The sequence below is a fragment of the Drosophila pseudoobscura genome, chromosome X (genome assembly GCF_009870125.1).
Source record: "Drosophila pseudoobscura strain MV-25-SWS-2005 chromosome X, UCI_Dpse_MV25, whole genome shotgun sequence".
In the NCBI taxonomy this organism is placed as follows: Eukaryota; Metazoa; Arthropoda; class Insecta; order Diptera; family Drosophilidae; genus Drosophila; species Drosophila pseudoobscura.
Window position 1 is genome coordinate 20,145,778 of NC_046683.1, and position 23,481 is coordinate 20,169,258.

A 23,481-nucleotide genomic window follows, 5' to 3' on the forward strand; every position below is an offset into this window, starting at 1 on the left:
GGACTTACATGCTCCGCTGCCTGCCCCAATCCCGCATCCCCCATCCGCCGCAAGATAGCGCGGGGCGCAGCCACAGCTGAATCCGTGGCCGGGACCTACCTCGCAAGTCATCTGACAGACAACAGGAAATTTGATGCCTCTGGCTTAACCTAGGTCAGCAACGAACATTGTCAACACTGTCGGGCCCATCGGTTTTTCAAAACTCTTTTGCACAACCTCCGGGCATCTGAGACACTCGGTTCAAGAATCATTTTCAATGCTGCAACTATGATGCACTGCGATCTAGGCTAGCGTCCGAGTCCAGTTGCACAGGGAGCCTTGGCTGAGAATAGTACTGAGACTAAGCGAAGCAGTTCCCCCGAGGACATTCAAGCCATTTCTGATGCAAATACATATATAAATCGTCATTTCCTATGAATATTTTTGGGTACGAAAAGCGATTCCGCTAAAATCAAAACACGGACGGAATATTCACGGTAGTCCCGTTTCTTCATGGGAATTTCAAAGACCCAAACAATCGGTATTCGTGGATCTACACTTATGCACATTGGAGCACAAACATTCCCTAAACTATCTTATGTTAGAGCGCAGTCAGTAAGCCAGACACTGGCTAATCCCTTTTATAAACTAAACGATAGTCTCGCCGCAAGGACGGATAAGGATACAACGCTCTCCAGGGCAGGGTATTGGTGATCCAAGGTCCCTCTGCTCAAGTTATCCGGAACCGCATTTAGACAGCCACCCGCAAGTGTTAGACAGAATAGATCGAGCCTTTTATTTTATTGATTACCGTGTCAATATTGATGTTGGCCTCCTTCCGCGAAAGGTCCTTTTGGGCGACACCGGGTGCCTCATTACAAGACGCCGTACCGTCTGCAGTCCCTCCATCTGTAGTGATGGAGCCTGTAGCCGCGGAAAGAAAACATAGATCGACTTTTTCTGAAGCATTTGGGGCTTTACGATTTTTTAATGAATTATAGTTTTTGTGTGTGACCAACCCTCTCAACACTACATTTGATCCTTAAATACCGTTACAAAAGCTCTATTTTTATATTTTATGGAAACAACAATTTTCGAACGGTACAAAACGGTAAAATGCGGTAAGAACGATACCTTAAACGAGGCCCAAATAATGTATTTTTTCGACCTTTCCTGAGTTTTAAAAGTCAAAATTTTAAAGCCCCAAATCTATCAAAAAAGTCGGTTTGGTTCGAGGCGTAAATATGGTGTTGCATAGTGTAATTGGCTGAATAATGGGTGCGAGTAATTGAGTACAGTTTTACAGAAATATATTGTGTACGTTGCATAACTCAAACTGAGTACCGGGTAATATAGTGTCGAGCAGGGCTGTTCTTTTTTATATTATGATTAACTGTAATCTTTATGGCCGTTACAGAAAGAAAAGAGCTCAAGGAAATCCACAAATCATCAGCCAAATTTTATACATTTTCATTAGCCACAATTTGGGCATTAAAATTTGTACCAATCACTTAAATACGAAGCCGCACTCGCACCCATACCCACCACACCGACACCTCAGAAGGTACTGGTAAGTATTTTATGGGTCTGGCAATGCCCTCGACACCTTTTCGCTAGGAGTGGGGAGTGGGGGACCATAAATTGTCGACTGCAGCCGTTAACTGGATAAAACTAAGCTGGCAATCCATCAAACCGACCAAGTGCCGAGTTTATCAAGCGCCGACCGCAAATGGGGCAAATGAGAGGCTTTCGGTTTTCTATTAACTGTCAGCCCGTTTAATTTACAAGCACTTTTTGAGCACCTCGCCCACACTCAGGAGGTGGTCCTCCCGGTCATGTGCTCGGGCATTGGAAAGTGGTGAAGGTGGCCAATAAATAACCAAGCAGCCGAAAACGGAAATGTAATGTCTATGACTGTACCTCTGCCTGTGCCTGTTCCTGTCTGAGATGAATATGTTAAAGGTCAGATGTATCCAAATTTAACATGCAACGTAGAACATAGAACGAATAAATGTATATCTCAATTTTCTTGCGTTTTTTTTTCCAATTCTAAAACGGAGACCGTGCCAATAAGCAGCATTCATGAGCAGACTCTAAAATGCCTTGGTCAAGCTTGACCACTGGACCACTAAGATCTACAATAACAGGGATTCCCTACCGAGAAAGCGGCGAAGACCCAATTAGCCCAATGATGGCCTAAACACTTTATTTATATTCTTTAGTAAAATAAATAAAATAAAACCTAATCAAATATTTTCCATTTGAATTTTCAATTTAGGCGGTTATTTTTTTGATATTTCTTGATATTGATATTGATACTGATATTTCCAGTCAGTGCTGTAAGGAAAACCACGATTAAGCACGGATTATACTTATCCTATACTTGCTTTATCTGTAACTTATTTTCTTTGTATTTCTGTATTCCTTAAAAATTATGAAATTAGAAACGCAAGACGTGTGCGATATGTTCATTAACTTTTTGTGATTTGAGATGTGTTGAATAATGTGTTATATATGCAGTCTTATGATTTATGTAACCTTTTCAATATTGGTATAGGAGCCGACGACTGATGCATGCTCTCTGTCTCTCTGTCTTTTTAAAGTTCAACTTTAACAATGTATTCTATTCTGGCCAATGTATTATATCACCATGTACTCAAGCAGCCCACATATTTAAGAAGTTTTTTCTTTCACTGACAGTTCATTTCATGAAAATATCTTTATTTGTTCAGATTTTATTAATTTAGCAAACTGAAAGGACCTTAGGCCCCACTGTGCGGGTTGATCGGGTTTTTTCGTCCACTTTGGAAATAGTTTGGCTCGTTAGCCATAACCATTGAAACACTTCAGAGTTGTATAACGATTTGGAAAATGATCAATTTGCTAAATTATTGTGATCAATGATAGTCAGCGAAAAAGATCGTTAATCGATCGATCGATAATATACCTATGCTAGAGTAAAATAAGTCGATATCTTCAAACAAACCTATGACCTGTAATGCATTCATGCAGTGTGTTTGGCATAATATTTTTTAGTACAACTTGCAATATGATGCAGTACAGAGGCGGGCACTGTCGCTGTCCAAAAGTGTTGCGTCTGCATCCAGACCGTGAGGGCTTTGGACACCTGCATTGTGACACCAAATGTGACGTCTCAGTACGAGTCTGTGACTGTGAGATTTTGGCTAACATTGCTTTGTTTCGCACGCAAATAAGACACCTGCATGGGAGCCACTCGGCCATATGATTCTTGAATAAATATAACTTTGAAATCAAATAAAGAATTACCTATTATCTAACCAACAAAGCTGCAGCAAATCACTCACGACATTAGAGGCCCTCGCAATAAATCCAACCATCTATATTTCGTTACTATGGAAGCTTTATGATAAAGTGGTTGGATTTTGACTAGTGTGTCTGTGTCTAGTAAGTATGTACATCTGCAAACAGAAATAATATCTGCAAACTAAATCGTTAGCATATGTATACTGGATTGTTTGCACATGGATAAGCATCCATAGTCGGAGATCCGATACGCGGTTGCTGTAGGGGCGTGTCAAGGGCAGGAGTGAGCCCCGCCCAACAGGATGGTACTGGTAACTGTCAATTGGCAATTGACATTTTGCTGCCTCAGTCTCCGCTGTCCGTCTGTCCGTGTCGATTTCCATGTCGCACGTCAAACGATGCGATTTCTAATTAAAATTTAATTGTTTATACTTTTCGGCGAGCCAGCGGAAATGACAACGGAAGCGCCAAGGACCCCACCACCTATTATTTCTCCTCTTTGCTGACACCCGGACACTGATGTCAGTTCAGGTCCATGTCCATGTCCATGCCCATTAGCTCTAAGTATTGTCGTGCTTGGCGCGTTTAATTGTCGCTTGGCCTGATTTACATGAACGACGACAGAAGTCTACAGCACAAACGCTGAAGAAAATTTTCGGTGGCATCCGCCAGGGGGTGTGGTAACTGGTGGGTGTTGGTTGATAAGAGGTCGCGACTCGAACGTGACTCGCATGCCAAAAGAATGCTTATCAAAGTGTATAAAATTCATAGAAATTATGACGCGAGCGCAAAGACTTGCCAATGGCAGAGCCAAGAAAAAGACGTCTGACGTTGACACAGTCCTGAATATCAGTGTATGGGTGTGTGTGTGTGTGTGTGGGTGTGAGAGCTGAGCCAGGGCGTGGCAAAGTTTGTGTGCTTAAGCGTTTTATTGCCTTTAAGCTTCATTAAGTCAAATGGCGCAAATGCTTACGGGCAGAGGAAGAGATCATCACGAAGCGTAGGAGTTAAAGTGTATTCCCCGAATATAAGAGTAGTATCCAACTAAAGGATGCCATCAAATTTTCAGGAACTGCTTCACTGACAACTTCCGTTACAATTTCTCTATCCTTGCTAACGGCTTCGCTAACAATTTCATTATTATCGCTACTAACGGTATAACTATCAATTTCTCCAATCTCTTTACTAACTGTATCACTAGCAATGTCATCAACTTTGGCTTTGTACTCACCTCATCTCTAAGTATTTTATTAGCGTTTTCACTAAACTTTTCGATTTTTTCTATACTCATACGTACCCATTGTTTTAATTTGCGTTAAGTCGGCATTGCTAAAATATTACTTAGTTGATCATTAGCTTCCTTCTTTACAGAGTCTAACGTTTTAGGTCAAAGTTTAACTCGCATCTGCTCATAAAATTTCTGCCAAGAACCACCCCATGAATCATAGACTCGTTCGATACCACGTTCAAATAAAAAAAAAACATTTTATTCCTCCTTTCAAAACATACTATAAAATTTTTCCAACTGTTTTCAATTGGCTTCGATTTAGCCCAAAATATGATTCAGAAACTGGCTTCAAGGTGGTTTTCGAAGACTTCCAGAGTCTATGAGGTTTGTGTGCCTGTGAAATTAATGGTGTTACAGAATTATTGCATAAGAAAATCGTACAATATCTTACAAAATTGCTGCTGATTACGCTTTTTCTCCTCGGACATTGTCCGACTAGATGGCCAGGCTCCCTATTTGGCTTGAAGCAGTGCTGACACCTGATTTGGTGCAATTGGTCAAAATAAGCTAGAACAAGCTAAAAATTGTAAAAAACGGGCTAAAAATAAAACAACACATAGATATAAATATAGATTTATAATTATAATTGTGTTGTCGGATCAGTATATTTATTTCTGGAGCTTATTAAATTTAAATATTTCTCCGGTAATTGGTATTGGTATCACGGCGCAATCCATATCTGTAAAATTCAAAAGAATTTTAATCGTATTCATCAAACAATTAAATATTTCCAAAACAAACCTTATATTTAATAATGAGTTTAAGGACTTAACATTCATTTTGTTCATAAGCTTGGTCTGAACGATATTAATTTGACTAAATACACGTTCAATGACAACGATAGACTCAAAATTCCAATGGCAAATGAAGCGATTTCTTCAAAAGGCTTGTTTTTGCCAGCATCTCCATAAGTCAGTACTTCTGATCATGTCATCTGTACTTTGCCAAGGGACTAGGTGAATTTTGCCATATTGGGCAAGAATTTTATCAATATTGCTTAGTTGATGTGTTCCAATATCTAAATGAGATGATTACGATTTGTATTATGTTTGAGTCATTTTCCGCTGCAAAAACTTGCAGTTTTTCCAATGTCCAAAATTATCTGAAAGTCTGAAATTAAGCGGCAGATTCTTATTTTTTTGTTGTAATATCAAATCATATTGAAACATACCTTTCTCTGAGTTGTGGTGGCCAGTTATGACGATAAAACTTCAACGAACAGCTTAAGAAGTATTGCCTTCGCGTTTAACATTAACTCTTCTTTTTAAAAGCGAGATACGAGTATAATTTTAAGAGAGCAGTAGTCAAAGCTTCCATTGAAGAGCTTAGGGTCTAATTTGGAGAAGCAGCGTGGATCTGTGGGAGTTATGTTTCCAAGCTTCACTATAAATCAAACGATTACTCCGTTAGTCGTGGAAGCTACAGTCAGCACAACATTTATTCGGACACTCGTCTATATCAATAACTTGAAAAGTATTTAACTTTGACAAAAAAATGTTGTTTCATTATGAACATGGATATTACTACTACTAAATTTTTTTTAAACCTAAAAACAAAAAAACCTTCTTTGGCATATCAAAAAAAAATTTTAAGTATCAAAAAGGCCACTTTTTTACTCACAACAATTATTCGGACACATTTTCGGTTATTCTTCTTTCTTAGAAAATGCAACGGTAATCGGTGTTTATTTTTGCATACTTCTCTTGCGGACTGCTTATCTCACTTTGTGATCTGTATTTTTCTCTGATTTGATGTTAGTTTTGCCCGTGGTTTGGCTTAGCGTGGACACAATGGGTCGGGGCGAAGATATGTCAGTAGATTTGTGTAAAACCATATAAAAATTGTATTTAGAAAATCGCAGTGTTCGTGAAATCGGAAGACTTATTGGCAAAGCGCATTCTACCGTACACAGCGTAATTAAAAATTACATAAACACAGGAGATTTGCCTGCAAAGCAAAAGTTCGCTGGAAGACCCACAATTTTAACACCTCGGGAGTAGTTCAAAAAAATCCACGAATTTCGTCAACAGCACTTTGCCAATCCATTGAAGAAAGCAACCAAAAAAAGTTTCAGTGCAAACTGTTCGTAACTGCATAAATAGGGCTGGATTACATGGCAGAGTTTCTCGCCGAAAACCATTCATTTCCGATGTGAACAAAAAAAAAGAGATTGGAGTTCGCCAAATTTCACTTAAATAAGCCAGTCTAAATATAATATATTCGGACATGATGGACTATCCAAAGTATGGAGAAAGGAGAATCAAGCCATGAAAGAGAAAAACCTCATCCCAACAGTGAAGCATGGCGGTGAACATATAATGGTTTTGGGGGTGTATAGCAGCAGCCGGACCTGGGAAAATGGTGTACATATGTACATACATATGTATTAGCTTTGCTTAGCATCCTGCGATTACTCCGTTGGTTGTGGAAGGTAAAGTTCCGATCGTAAGAGCTAATGCAAGTAACAGAACTTCTGGATAGATCATTGCTATAGTGAAGCTGTACAATGATATACCCAAGTGAATTTGAAAACGTTATGCAGTCAAACACGTGCCAAGTAAATTAAAGCTCTGGTGGACTATATTATTTGGCTTGGTTTAAGGAAGATAAAAGGTATTTGGATCTTACAATAGTGAAACAGTTTTAACAGAGTCGTATCATAGGGCTGGACATCTTACTACTTTCGACATCCGGAAAATAAATTGACCCCTCCATTAACGAGTTCGTCAAAGTCCATCGATTTCTTAGTGGATCTGGGACCTCGGATTTCCCAGGAACCAGCATCTACATAAACCAACGATAACTACAAGCAAATAAACCAGAAAGAACCGTCCGAAGATATACTACAGTGAAACCCGAAGTTATGCGGATGCATACTTGAGCTGAAGTACATCTTGGAGTAAGACGACAAGAATGGTTTTCTTGCGAATTCGGAGAAACTAATATGCCGCACTCGTCACCCTTCTCGATTATGAGTTAAGCGCGCGGCTAAAGCTTTCGCATGTAGTTTCTTTGTTGTGTGTGCAGTGGTTCTCAAACGGTGAAAATAAAACATTATTCTGCGGCGATCCACACTGCCCTTTAATAGTCGTCGTGCGAGACCTGTATATTCATAATTTTTCTCCCTTCCTCAGAATATGTTTCCATGTCGCCCCTTGAGCTCAACGGAGACGCCGGACAATTCGTATAAAGTATGAGTGAGTTACGAGCTTCCTTAAACGGAATTCTCGAGTATTTTCGAAATAGATATACGTCTTAAAAAACTTCTATTCCGGTATATAAAACAACCATATACGTGACATAATTAAAGTTTATCGGCTAGAAACTTTTTTTTCGCGTTTCCCTTCTTGGTATATTATTGTCATTTTTTGTCTATTCTTTCCAATTTAATTTCTTTTAAGGCCATATTCTCTACACATAAGTCCTATATACATAGAACTAGATATAAAATGCTATTATTTCCCCCGTCTTTATTTACTTACTTTATGCTAAGTTCATACATATACAGAGAACCATGAAGTCCAAACCCGTAAATTTTGAATTATTAAATAAAAATTAGTAGATAATAATGGAACATTAAACCTTTTGTGTTTGTCCTGAGTAGAGCCTGAGGATGTCCGATGATCAAATAGAGATACGCTTAATTAGAGTTATGCTGTCGGTAAAACGACATACTAAAGGTAGGGAGGGTAGAGAACGGGTCAAAGTCATCTGAGTTCCCCAAGAACGACGGAATATAGCTTGACTATTTGTCGGTAGTCGGTTAACCAGTTGGTTAAAATTCCAATTTTTATTTTTTTTATTCCTTTCATAGAGTTCCCTTTGAACCTTAAACAAAGTGTACCTAAAACATCTTTGCGAATGTGTTCGTATAGCAGATAGGAGAGTAGGAAAGGTCCCACGACATTCCGGCGAGCTAGTTAGAGCATAGCTAAAGGTACACGTTCCGAAATCCTGCTATACTATTAGTGTCTGACCGTCAAAAATGTATGTACAACCTCCATCCGTACATACAATCTCACAACTCTAAGGATATGAATGTCTTGCACATTACAAGTTCAGTCAGCCACCTCTTTAGTTGCACTACCGAGAATTGGTTTAATTCGATGTCGCACATCGTGAGTACGGCCCACTTCTCAGATTGTGATAATGAAACTTAGCGGAAGCGGAAGCCGATTGCTTGCTATGGCCAGCTAAAATTTATGCGAGATCGATATGCAACCAATGCGCAGAGGGGTTAGCATAGAACTAAAAATAGACGACGGCGTTAGATCAAAGTGATTGCCGAAGTGGCGGCAGCAGATCAAAGTAGCAGCTCTGCAGAAAGTCAACGTTTTACAACATAGGCGGCTCTCTTTGCTCAATCAATAATAATGCTTAAAGTTACGGTTATTCTTCAGCGGCTTGCTCGAACTGTAGGTATTAATGAATTCACAATTTATTGATTTTAAGTAGCATAAAATAAAACAATCTAACAATCTACAATTCATTCTTGCAACTCAGTTTTCTGGAATAAGATCTCCGACCATCTACATGGACCAACTTTTAAGCTAAACAAAGCGTTGAAACATGTGCAAAGGATCCTATGAATACCTAATTCAGTTTGTGTTACTCAAAGCTGTATAAAGTATTGCCTTTCGTTTACGTTCCCCTTGACTTCCGAGTGCTTAACCCAGGGATGATAACGCATCTGGAGCTGGAGTGACTACATCCCCGAATGTATTCTGCTCGGCGACGACGACTGGTAATTAAAAAGTTGTTGCTTAACGATAAACGCGCGTTCAGGATACAAATCAAGCTAAATTTCTTAAGAAAATTAAATTAAAAAATAAACTTTTGCGGCAGCCTCACGCGACGCAAAATGGGGTTCTTAGAGTTCCGGCAGGGAGAATCTGTGCTGTAGACCACTTGCAAGGCACCCACCAAAGATGTACTCCTTTCCAGAGAAAAAAGGAAGGGATTAAAGTTGAGCATACATCCGCAAATAAATTGAAAAAATATAATTCCTGCTTTATAATTTAATATAAGGGTAACCCTGTCGGATCTGGTTAGCACCTCAGACTATATAAATCCACAGCTCACTACTGACGGCGCCCTCTTGTGGATCTGCTCAAGACAAACCCACAGGTAGCTTACACAATATATGTTGAATACGAGAAATTTGTACTCCCTAAGAATTCTAAAGGTGAACCGCCTGCGAGTAAATGCAACCTCTAACGCCATCAGGAGTATATCCGCTGTCAAAGTGGTCTAGCTGATTATTACTCAAATCGGTATGCGATCCGGACAAACCTAAAGAAAAACGAAAACGTGATGAAGAAATGCTGGGAGAGACACATACGTAGTACAAGTTTAAAGGTTCTCAGATACTCACTTGGATCATTGCATACAACAGTATCATGTCAATATCATCGAACAGTTTCCAAGCATGATACCAGATGATAAAAAGGTTCCAAAGAGACTTTAAGACCTGCAAGCCAGATCGTCACAGGTGCTGCACTAATTACCATTCGCACTACGCTGGTTGCAGATCGATTAGCCACAATGTATTTCAGCAGAGAATTAAGCAGAATTTTTACACAAGTGTGGGTGATTTACATGAATTAATAAGAGTACAGGCCTTCGACCTTTTCTGCTTAGTATGTAGAAGTACAAAGAAGTTTATTTTTAAAAAATATAATGGTAAAGGGGGAAATAAATACATGTATACAAAAACCATACCCCATAAAACACTAATACTTAGAAATTAAACCAAAAACTAATGGGAAATTATCAAATATTTTGTAAGTGTGGATAATTTACGTATAGACATATATTTATAAATTTAGTGTGAAGCTTAGCAATTCTCACTGAGGCTAGCTCAACGTTAGCGTTGAAGTGTAACTCGGTAGTGGAGAAATGCCATGGTATGCCATGGATATATTTGATTTTTAAAATTTAGTTTTGAATAATTCTTGTTAGTATAGAAATTTGCAAAAACAGCCCAAACCGGTGCACCATAATATATTGTGAGTTGAAAAATTTACCCAAATAGATACATTTCATTTTCTAAATTAAGAGAATGGATACAAGACACCAATTAAAATATTAGATTTTTTAAATGAATGTTGAATGTTCTGCGAAACTCAGTTTTTTGTCTAATATGACCCCAAATATCTTACATTATTGTCCCAGTTTATGTCCACCTGGTTTAGATTAATGCAATTAGATGAAAAAAAATGGTTTTTCCTTTTCCTGGTAAAAAAATTGCTTGTGTAAGACAAGTTGTGCTTTATTTGAATTTACAAGAATGTTCCAGGTATGGAAATATGCAAGAAGAGTGTTGAAGACTTTTTAAAGTGCATTAGAGAAATCAGCTGCAAAGATATCAGTGCATCCACATAATTCAGGAAAATCCGAGCTATCAGGCAGGCTCAGTTTTTCATTTACTTTTGCGGATTACGTTTTCAGCCAAAACGTTTCGTTTTAAGGCTCTCCAGTTTTCACATATGTTTGCTGCTGGCACCAAAACGAAAATGGTTGTTAAAATAAAATTATTTATAAAAAAGCAAAAGATAAATTACCCTGATATATGTGACGGGTTTATGTTAATGCATCAATAAGTCATCTATTTTTCCTTTTGCAATTAAGGTTTATTTCGTTGTATAAAAAGCGGTTTACTCTTCATTTCGTCAACGAAAATGTTTTCGTTTTGAAAACGAATAAATCTTGCGGAATGTGAAAACGGGAGCCAATTTATTACACATAAAGTAAATTTAAAAGTATTTCGGAAAACTTTTGTGAATGTGAAAATCGGAGCCTGGCTGATTATATAATATTGAGAAAAGAAAGGATCCTTGAGGACATACTTCACATATCCTTCACATATGATAATAACAAAACATCGATTACTCAGTAAGCTTTGAAATTTTTTTTATAATTGGAATTGGAAAATTTAAAAGGTTAATTTTGTAGACAAATACCTCATGCCATACAGAATCAAAGGCAGCTTTAATGTCTAGTAGGACCATAGCCGTAGATTTGGCTCTACTGAAGTTCAAATTTTGTGTTCTCGGCGGAAGCAAAATTGTCGTGACGGAAAGGCAACGGTATCTTGATAATTTTCTCTAGAACTTTACTTACTGATGAGAGCAGTCTAATGGGCCTGTAAGACTCTCTGGAGGCTCGTTTGTTTTCTGTGGAAAATACCCTAAGCGAAAGCATCCATTTAAATTTATACTTGTCAGAAATTCTACTCCTTTTCAAAAGGCAGTTCTTTTAGGCACAGATAATGCTAACATTGATGCTAATAATTCGGTTTTTATATCGATATTCAAAATAAATATAGAGGCATATTAGATTTGTGGTGAAAGTGGATGTGTGTAACGTCCAGAAGGAAGCGTTTCCGACCCCTTAACGTATATATCAGCATTGATCAGCATCAATAGCCGAGTCGATAGAGCCGTGTCTGTCTGTCCGTCCGTCCATAGAGCTAGAGAATCGACATTTTGTATCCAGACTTCTGTGATATGTCACTTTGTCAAGTGTACTTCAAAATTTCGTCCCATCCCTTTCTTTAAAACTGCCGAATCTGGTTCAGAATATTATAGCAATACAAAAAATCAATTTTCAGTTGATACGCAACTCGCGCACTCTCTTTGTATTGTGGCAGCCCGAATCGCAGCCCCTCATCAACACTGATCCAAGAGTCGTTCGCTGGTGTGGCAGCACCGGCGACTTAGACAAGCGGTCTGGCATCTTGATTTCAGGCTTCGACGATAAGAAAACATTTGTTAGATTAAATATTAATTAATAACGAACATCAATAATAATTCATGCATATATTAGCCAACCCGCCAAATTGGTGACCCGCTACCCTATTGGCTAACCCGCCAAACACTCTCGGCTGATCCAAGCGTTACAAAATAAGCCCGATTCTTTTGGGGAGTGTTATATTTAGCGATGAACCTCATCCCAACAGTGAAGCATGAAGCATGGTGGTGGAAATGGTTTGGAGGTGTAATGCAGCAGCTGGACCTGGGCAAATGGTGTTTATTGAGACCAAGATGGACAAAACAAGACTATTTTGATTGACAATTTAATGCCGAGTGTTTCAACAAGACAACGTCCCCAAACATTCATCACATTTGGTACAAGAATGGCTGTTGTATCATTGCAAGCAGTGAAACGCCGCCGCAGTCACCAGATCTGAACCAACCCATAAAGCACGTTTGGGAATTGATAAAAACAAAAATAAATAAAAACAAAAGAAAATTAATCTCAATGAATCCTATAATTTGGTAAAAATTATGCCCCCACGTCTACAAGCTGTTATTGAAGCTAAGGACGGCCCCACCAAATATTGAAAGCTGAACAATTGGGGAAATTAAGTTTTTTTCGCACAAACTAATATGTGTCCGAATAATTGTCGTTAAATACCCTGTCTGTACCTACATATACCAAAAGGAGAGCCAATTAGTGGAAGCATCTAGAAGAGAAGTAGCTCAATCAATACGGCTATTGATGCTGATCAAGAATATATGTATATGGGGAATATACTTTATGGGGTCGGAAACGATTCCTTCTGGACGTTACACACATCCACTTTTACCACAAATCTAATATACCCCAATACTCATTTTGAGTATCGGGTATAAAAACCCGCAATTATTGTCTTGTGGCTACAGTGGCTCACAGCTTAAATGAACCAAAGCACCTTTCACACTTAAAAGTGCTATAACTTCTGAACTATCTAGCCTACAACTAGCTTACATGGTTGAGAAAGAGGATGGGAGGAGAGAGAATATAAATGAGCGAAGGATCGATTTGAGAGGATTTTAAATGGTTGAGACAGAGGATTGAGATCGAAGTTAGTTTACATTATCACCGATAGATGGCGCCACCAAGTAGTAAGGATACGGTCGTTCTGAATGGTGAACACCTTTGGTACCGATGTTAAAAGGTTACATTAAACCGGTCTTTAGTCGACGTAAAGTATCCACTACCTGGAACTTGACCTAAATTAAGATTAACAGTCTCAAAATTTGTGTACTGGGAGAACACATATTGGTATATTGAAAGTTAAACGCTTACCATTTGGTATAAAAACTGCGGTAGCCATTTTTCAAAAAACAATGGAAGGGTTGTTTCAGGGTATGGGAAGAGTTGTGGTTCACCAGGATGACATAACAGTTACAGGATGAGATCTTCAAGAACATATTTCAAATCCAAAATCTGTACTTAGAAAACTGAAATCAGCTGGACTTAAATTAAATGACAAATAATGTGAGTTTTTTAAATCCAAAATCTGTTACCTAGGATTTTCAACTGACAGGATAGGACTGAGCAAAAATAATGATAGTGCTGAGAGTGTACTATTTGAACCGGCTCCGGACAACGTATCAGAGCTTAGAGCTTTCATGGCCATGGTAAATTATTATTCAAAGTTTATCAATAACTTCGCTCAGATAACGAGAGGTATATAGAAAGAAGTAACTTCTGAACAAGTTTTAGTTCACTTTAACCAAGATCAACCTATATAACTAACAACTGATGCTAGCAGCCTTACAATTTCAGGCGTTCTATCACATAAATGCAATGAAGATATTAAACCAATATCTAAAAGCGAGCATAATTGCAGTACAATTGAGAAAGAGACTCTGGCTATAGTTTTTTGTGTGAGTATGTTAAGACAGTATCATTTAGGAAACAAGCTCACCCTTCGATCTGATCACAAACCATTACTAAGCATATTTGGAGACCTGAAAAGACTTCCAATGATGGCCTCTGCACGAATGAAAAGTTGGCACTGACTTTGTCAGGTTTTCAATATACAGTACAGAACACATTAAGGGGACATTAAATGTAGCAGACGGACTCTCAAGAATGTCTCAATGGAAAACGGCCTTACCAAACGAAGACTATAATTACATACATTTTATACAGTCCGATAAGGTGTTCAAAATAAGTTTCAAAGAAATAGCTCGTGAAACACGACGTGACCCAAAATTATAAAAATTTTGTGATGCAATTAACACTGGTTCGATTTCAAGATGAAAAGGCAGCGAGTATCTACATAGTACATAGCTACATCTCCAAATCAAATTAACTTTCTGTGGAGTATGATTGTATCTTATGGGGATATGGAGTAGTAATTCCAACCAAAGTTAGACAAGTAAATAGCAGAATTTCATACATCGCATTTGGGAATAGTATAAACAAAAATGTTAGCACGTTCTTGTATGTGGTGGCCTGTACCGGCGCCTGTCCAACCAAAAATATCGCACAACCGTCCCCCGGTTTCCCCTTCCCTTAGATATGCACCTTGCATCTTTAGGGCAGTTACGCGCAAGAAAAAAATGACATAAGTTAACAAGTGAGAAAAGGGGAATGAGAGAACCAAGGGCTCAAGCGGAAGGAGAGTGGCTTGTGCATCTCTTTCCAATTGTACGCGATCCCAGACGGACGTCTGAAGAAAATACTGAAGTCAGTGCAGTGAAAGGAACAATTCTAACCTCGACCGAAATTACCGCGTGTCCATCGTGGCTAAGATCTAGTCAAAAGATCAGCCGACCATTCCTACGTTTATTAAGCGAAGGCGGAACCCATCGGGTGAGTGAAATTGTACCCCAACTGCCGGCCAACAGAAAATCAAAGTTCGTTTTTTTTTCCTTAAAAACCTAACCATAGGTTTGGCCGTACGTAATACCGTATGAAACGCCGGTCGTAGTGCCGTAAGCCGTACCCACTATAGTCTCGTCACCTTGCCACACATATAAGTACCCATCGTACCGATCGACTACAGTATGTGTTAGCCGTCTTCGCCCCCAAATCTTCTTTCGGCGTGGCGTCTGCATACATGTGAGCATCACTGTATTTACCGCAGGGTGTACCGGCGTGGGTCCACACACATACAAGCCTTGCTCGGCCTACACCAGTGAAAAACGGTCGATGGGCTGATATCTACGCGTGCAGTGACATACTTTGTAACCCCACTATTTTACTGACCCTAGGATTAACATTAAAAGTTAAATTCGTGTGATTCGGTTTGTTTGGTTTATCATAAAGAAATGTGCAGTTAGAAGGAGAGGAACTAAAACTAATACTCTCGCATATCGCCTATCTACTCTGACACAGTGATATTTACAAGTTTTCAGCCACCCTCATCGACCACATGGAAGCGCTTTCATCGTTGGATTTGATCGTACTGTGAGTGATAACCTGTGAACGTCTGCTATATGTGAATTCAAAATTGTACGCGAGTCGAAGCGACATTAAAGGTTCCATGCCTCGACCGTAAACTTCCCAGCCGTACTGTAACGCTGACCAATCCAATTGTTCACGTGTTCGTTTTGTTCTGCTCTTTCGCAAGCAATGTAACTTTCTGCCATTCCGAATCTATCGACAACCAAACTTATTATTGCGACTACCCCACAAGCAATTGCTGTGCACTTTAAAGATGCATCCATCCGTCCCTTGTTTTTGCATTTAAACTGAAAACCACTCGAATATATTTCTATTTGTGTAACGTAATTACTATTACACATTATGAACACATTATCCTTATTACTTTAGTAGCCTTCATATATATCTAACCACTTAGCAGCCATTAGAGCTTGTAGAAAAGTTTAATGAATAAACTGTTTGTAATGAATTCCCGTTAATTGTTGCCGTTATTAAAGGATCATGTGGCGCCGAGATGACGTAACCTAGCAGAAGTAGAGCGTTTATTTTAGGGATCGTTACCCATTACTCAGCCTATTTGGACCGGTGCGATCAAGGAAGGGTGGGCATACCGAGTTGCAATGACACCGCAAGCAACTCCCGCTCGAATTCGTTCCGCTGACTCATCTCCCTACACTGTAAATTTCTTCCGTCTGAACCTTGAACCGCACGCGAAACTTATTTTTATTGTCTTTGCTCCTAATGCTCGAGCTCGTGACGCGATCTCTCCCTACCCCACACCCGTAACAAATCGAGTGGCAACGAAAAGAACGAAATTTAAAAGGATAAATTGACTTCAAACAAACAAATTAAGTGCATTTAATAAAACGTCTCAGAGGAGTCTAGGTTTACCGGAGAGAAGTCTCAAACATTGGGTGTGTTGGTGTGCGATGTATTTTACAAGATGCTGCGTGCCTTGTGTTTGTATATTTTTCAATAGTTATTGAACATGCCACTGAAATCATAAAATCAAAGAAACTCTGGGCAAGATCAAGTGGTACAATCGTAAGTGCCAAGTCCGGAGTGTAAGGAGATTAGCAGCATGTGAAAAATGTTTCTTCCTCGGAAGAGAGCCTGTGAGGGTCACCACGGAGTTCATATACCTTGGAGTTCTCTTTACGCCCACAGAGCTATTCTTTGTTACGGTGCACAAGTGTGGGGAGTTGAAGATGTTTCACAAAAACAATACTTATATTTCCTGAAAGTAACATTACAACTACATTTTGTCGACCGATGCAGGGCTGGATAAGGGACACATATACAGCTTTTATCTTCTAAAATATGTATCGCGATTTCTGTATGAGTACGAAGAGAACACACTGCCGAACATCGTAGCACGCCACATGATGGAAAAAGACTTAAATTGGTTTACGATTTAAGGCATCACTTCGAAGTTGTAACCTGACTCACGATCTAAAAGCAAGCACACTCACAATGGAACAGCACGAGTGTCGAATTGACGATATGAACCAAGCTTTTATATTATGTCTAAGCACACAAACGCACTCAAAACATGTGAATAGTATTTCTTTCAGAACAGAGCTTTTCGTTTTGTTTCGCGTCGAGTCGACTGCTCGTAGACCTGAAAACTGCTACTGAATCTCGCCCATCAGCAGTGCCTTGAGATTGCCATTACGAAGTGAACGTCTGATCTCGAAACTGTAAAACCTAGCACACGTAATATTGAATGCTACTCGAAACGGACGGGGAAATCGGAACAATAATCGTCAAAAACATGAGCGACAGATAAGGATTCGTCTTGGCCTCTATGGGGCTGTCCAATCCGGAGACGCCCACGAACTCGGGACAGCACGCGTCTCAGCAAGACCACTCCAGGTGCAATGCTAGCACTGAGGCACACGACATGGCCGCTCAGATGACGAGATCGACGGCCTAAATTTTCCGAGCGGAGATTCGAAGGTGAGTGCCTACACAATCCACCCCACAGGCTACCACTCAATGCCTAACCCCAATCTTTCTTGCATTGCCTCCCACTCCAGCTGCGTCTCATCACTTACCAAGAGTGAAACAACCTGATTTTCGACCTGCTCCATATCTTACATTTTCGCTGTCGTTCTTCAGATGACGCTGCCTATGTGTTTTGCCAAAAGCTGGGTTTCTAACGAAAGGCTGTCCGTGTCCAAAATATTCCGGTGGAACGCATTCTGGATGAACTTTATGATTGCGCAAAGGCCCTTGCGCAGCCTTCGGTGCAATCATAAAGCTCCTACAGAATGCCTATCACCGGAACATTTGGGACACGAACAGCCTTTCACTGGAAACCCAGCTTCTGGGCAAAACCCATAAGCAGCGTCATCCAGAGAGCGACAGTGAAAATATAGGACATAGAGCAGGTCGAAAATAAGGTGCTTCACTCAATCGGTGTGTACCTCCTCCATAGAGCGATAGCGAATGCTGCCGGTGCTGCCTTAATGCCTCCTCCAGTCCCCATTGAAGATAACCTATTCGAGTCATCCGTTACTACTGATGTTGTTTTTAGCTAAATTGTATTAAAAAATTTAAGATTGCCGTTGTTCAGCAGCGTAGCTTGCGATAAATATAATAATACTCATCGAATTATGCTGATGACAAAGCTCAGTAGCTCAACATTTAAACATAAACAGTTAAATCACAAAAAAACAAAAACATTCTCGTTTCAAAAGCGGTTCTCGCGTCGTCTGCCTTGCGTTCTGCCCACGGTTAGTGCTGCGTTTTTTGGTGCGAAAAACGACTGTGCGGTGGCCGCTGCTGGAAACAGGGTGTCTTGTAGCGGAAAGTGCTGGCACTATTGGCGAGGATTCTCGTTGGAAGGCTCAAGCAGATCGAGGAGCTGCACGGCACTTCTAAAAGCGTGCACAGCTAGCTCCAGAAGCTATAATACGACGCGATTGTCAGTAATCTGTGCGATGACTTTGCCCTCGCTTTCAATTCTTGGCACATACATACGTATGAAATAGTAGAGCTAGATTTGCATGCTGTAGGTAGAGTTTTGAATATAGTACATATGTAAATTCATATTAATACCCCCCTCCCCCTTTATCGTTTTCGTTGTGTGAAATATACAGTTGGGTCATTGGCCAAGCGCGCACACCGATATGCAGCTGCAGCGGTGAGTTTTCGTTTCGCTTTCGCTCTCACCGTTGCTTATCGCTGTTCTTTTCGTTTGGCGCGCTTGATCTAAACCAAATACCAAGTGACGCGCTACCCTGTATTCGTCGGGTATATTCGTTTCTATCAGTCGTGCTTCGCCAATCAATACTTAATTTGGTATTTAGCCGTCGACTCGTGCAAACCATTGCAGACGTATACAAACATACATATACTACTTTTTTTTAAATTTGACCAAGCCATCACCACCCTTCCCGTGCATGCTATAGCCAGCAACTCAGATTTGTTTAACACAGAGCTCGAACTTAAAGCTAGAGCTTTCAAATTTTGTACATACATATCTTTCCAAATCTTTTCCTGAGTATTTTTTTTTCGAATGCTCATTGTAATCTTATCATCACCTTTCATATGCCATTTTTGTATCACTATTCTGTATGATATGTTCAAGACAAATTCTAGAAACCGGATCCAAGCATGTAATGGACTTAATCCAAATTTCAAAGCTCCGAGCTTTGTGGTTTTAGGGGTGACCCCGAATATTGGACAACATTGAGTAGTTGTAGTTCCAGTTAATACGTTCAGCACTTTTCCATCTATAGGTGTCAACTAATGCTATTCTCAACTAATTTATAAACAAAGGGTTTAAGAGTGTTAATTTGAAAATCTAAATATGCAAAATCTAATATACTGCGGTGTTCTAAGTATTTGTCAAGATGTGCCTATGATAGGTGTCTGTCATTTTTATGGGCATAACAGAAGTTGCAAATAAAGAATGATCTGAAAGCGGCCAGGTATTTCAGTTAGAAACTTCTGCTTGTATATATGTATGTACTATGACCCGTTGAGCCATCAAATCCGTAGCTTGAAAACCGCTTGAAAGCTTTGCTGTATGACCCAAAAGATTTTGTAATGGCTCTCGAGCAATAGCCTCCATTACTTCTATGCACTCGGACCGGCATTGTAATTTAGCTTCCATTACTTTATTATAGCTAGGATAAATGTCGCAGTTATAAATTTTATTTAAAAGCCTAGTGTTTGTATACTTCTGTTTGTTGAGTGAATTTTCCAGGAGGTAAGCTAAAGCTTCATCTGGTGAAAGTGGAATGGGCTTTTGCAATTGAAGATGCTTTCTCGATTCAGTCGGGTATTCAGGTGCTCTAATTTTTGTTAGGACAAAAGCCACGTAGGTCTTGGGTTCTTTCTTAGCAGAAACTGCCGCAGCATGCATAAGAAGATTCGTGTTATTATTATTATCATTTGCAAGATCACACGCCAGTTTCCTTTTTAATCTTGTCCCTGCATTTGTATAATGTAATGTTGGACGTCCCATTTTCTTTGGTGTCTTACAATTTTCATCAACAATAATTGTTATTCTAGATGCCATCCATTTAGCATGGGTTTTCATAAGCCGTTTCATCATTTTTTTGCACTTCAGAAGGTTTTTTTTAATGAATGATTCAAAATGACTGATTTTTTTAATCTTGTTCTCTTTTTTTCATTTTCCAATTGGTTGTTATTGATTTTACTGTAAATCCACTGTAAGACAGTATTTTTTTGTCGACTGTCGTTGCGCCAAATATCGCAGAGATCGCTATGCAAAAACTCGAACTTTCCTGAATATTAACAAATTTAAAGAAAAGGGGCCAAAACGAACCAAAGTTAATACTTTCCAGTCAATTACAACATTTGTAGGTACAAACTCACATAGTTAGTTTTTTTCTCTACATACCTTTATCTTCATTTTCAATTTTTAGCCGAATTTATTTCAGAAAATTTACTCGATCGCCACGTAAAAATGTAAACAAGTAATTTGGCGCCAATTTTTTGTCCCACTTTCAAAAGCTCGCAAATAGCTTCAGAGAAGCTAAACAATTTTTTTTTTATTTTTAATGTGTATGATGAATTTACTTTGAGAATTTGCAAGAAAAAACGTAATCCACTCACATCAAAATCTCGACTTTATGCCAAAAAACGAATTCTGGACTATAGTGCATTTTCAATTTATTTCCAATATGCTGTTACTCACAGTTCTTCAGACACGTTAAATACTCAGGTATTGCATTAAAGATGTCTTGATCTTCTTAAATCCCGCATTTTCTGCCATCGTTGTGCTTCAAAACCAGCGACTCAAAAAAATGAAGACATTTTTATCACGCTGTATATTTTTGAGGCAACTATGTAGGTCTGCTGTTTTTGTTTGCCAGAAGCGATAAGAAAATCAAACATATCGATGCCAAAAATTTGTGAAATGGAGAGCACCTAAAAACGCCATCCGCAAGCGAAGCCTGCCTGATTACTACTCGTACATTTTTCCTAGCCAGGGTATGCTCTACGATAACATATCATTCCTTTGCTTGCTTTGCTTGCATCTCCGAGACGAAATATTCGACACCTGGCTGGTACAATTTGTGGGTTATCAATTAGTTTTAAATCTTTGCCCTAACCAACCCCATATTAGCCCTTACCTATGTTAACCCTAACCGATCCCGATATTATACTGCGATACGATACGACGATAAGTCTGAGGCGGGGAATTCGACGATCGACAAGAAGAGAGAAAAGACGTGAAATAAAGAAGTTAATAAAACTGAAACTGAACGAAGAACTGGGCCACACAGTCAAACCAAAAAAGTTCTGACCAAGTACAAAATTTGGGCCAGCTTAAAGCAAAAAAAAAAGACAAAAATACAACTAAATGATTCAGTATAGAAATCGGACTACTTTTATCAAATGTGTGTGTTTTGCTTGGTTGGCTTCGATTTGGGCGGGGCAAAAAGTGAAGTTTATGCTGCTTCAGCTGATGATGATGACGGAGATGATGAGGCTGATGGGGAGATGGGGAGATGGGGCTGCGCTGGCGGTATCAAGGAGCTTGCCAGCTCCTTGCTCCTTCTGTCATTTGTGGCTGCTGGTCTGCTTCATTGGTTTTTGATTGTGTTTGGCTGCTTTATTTATTTATGGGCAATGAGCCCAAGTCCTCAGTGGGGCGGCTGGGGCAGTGGTAGGTTTCATAAAATATTATATCTTGTTTTTACCCGCTGTGGCTCGACATACAGACAGGCTTACAGACGTACAGATACAGATATACAGATATACAGATATGTACGTATGTATGCAGAAGCTGTGCCCAACTTATGAAGAGCCTTCGCTCACAGCAAAGTTAAATTGCAAACAACATGGAGGCACAGGATGAGGAAGCGGGCACAGGAAGAAGGATAGAGAGCAGGGAATAGGGAGCCAGCCCAGGGCCAGAACCAGGACCAGGACCAGGACCAGGACCGGGATCCAAACAGAGCGACCGGGGCCGGGTGTGTAGCGTGTGGCGAAGTTCGCTGGCTTTTTGTATAACTTTTGATTAATAGAGCGACGACGAGGCTGCCAGGCAGCTGTCGTTGGCATAATTGCACCACACACATTCCTCCCTCTTCTCAGCCCCAGCAACAGCCCCAGCCCCAGCCCCAGCCCCAGCCCCAGCCCCAGCCCCAGTCGCAGTTCCTGAAAACAACTTGGGCTTGCAGCTGAAACTTCTTACGCTAAATTGATTCCGTTGAAAACAAGTGCACGGACTACGAGTACGACAGGCAGACATGAAAGAGTCAGGGACTAGGGAGAGCAGTGTGAAACAAAAGCTCGTCAGGATAACAGACAAATGCACTTATGCAACGCAGCCAAGGAAGACAGCTGAATACAGCATGTACAACTTGGGCTCGTTGGGCTCTATCCGATTTCCATATGCCCTCCCAGACGACTTCATCACCTCGTACTTTAACTTCAACCTGACCCAAGACGGCAACTACAAGGGTATACAATTTGTTATAAGGTTTGGGGAATGGGCTTAGTGCCAGTGGAAGTGGAAGTGGAAGGTACACTGTACAGCAGAAAATTTGTGATTTCAATCGTGTAGATTAAGGTCACAATGGGTATGTTCCATAATGGTAGCTCGATCCCAGTTAATTTGGCTAAAACTATGGACTATGGACTAACCAATTTGTAAAGGTACATATCTGATGTCTACTTACATACATTGGGGAATACGTCTGAGATATTTGTGGCCAAAGGCTCTTTATAGGCTTTTAAATTAGCGGGCTTTTTACTGTCCGTTTTCGATAATTATCGGTCAAACCCTCCCAGCCATTGCACTTTTTTCGAGTTTCGACGAGCATTTAGACTTTTGAAGCCCGTTTCCGAATATTTTAATACCTTAAACCGTGTTAATCTACGTTATGCAACCGATAAACAAGCACTTCACTCGATTTATTTCATAATGCGACTCGGAAATATGTACATATATACATATTTACACTCCACAAAAACAGTCCTCTTGATGGCGTTTGTGGTGGTAGCAGAGTGCCCGACACTGACAAGACAGGCAGACAAGCCGAGTGCGGACAGACAAGCTGACAAGCGGGCGAGGACGAGGACGAGGGCGAGGGCGAGTGGGCCAAGTGTGGCCAATAGAAGCTACAGAAACAGCCGTCAGCGGCAGCGGCAGCGGGTGTGCATTGGGGAGTATTGTCCAAGGATGGAGCATGTTGCACTGAGCATTTACATTTGAAAGTTTTGGATGAATAGCTCGGTTCAGATTTGCGCTTGATTTGTTTTGCGGCCAGGTCATTTAA

At 39.9% G+C, this 23,481-nt stretch overlaps 2 long non-coding RNA genes across 2 annotated transcripts; both read left to right on the plus strand.

Annotated features, from left to right (window-relative positions):
• The first annotated feature begins 1,162 nt into the window (after window positions 1-1,162).
• Window positions 1,163-2,003, plus strand: LOC117184845 (uncharacterized). The gene is made up of 2 exons (XR_004470311.1): window positions 1,163-1,326; window positions 1,397-2,003. It is a non-coding gene; the product is annotated as an uncharacterized lncRNA (long non-coding RNA).
• A 15,373-nt stretch (window positions 2,004-17,376) lies between these two features.
• LOC117184649 (uncharacterized) lies at window positions 17,377-18,111 on the plus strand. Its single transcript, XR_004470059.1, has 2 exons — window positions 17,377-17,674; window positions 17,755-18,111. It is a non-coding gene; the product is annotated as an uncharacterized lncRNA (long non-coding RNA).
• Window positions 18,112-23,481: the final 5,370 nt, after the last annotated feature.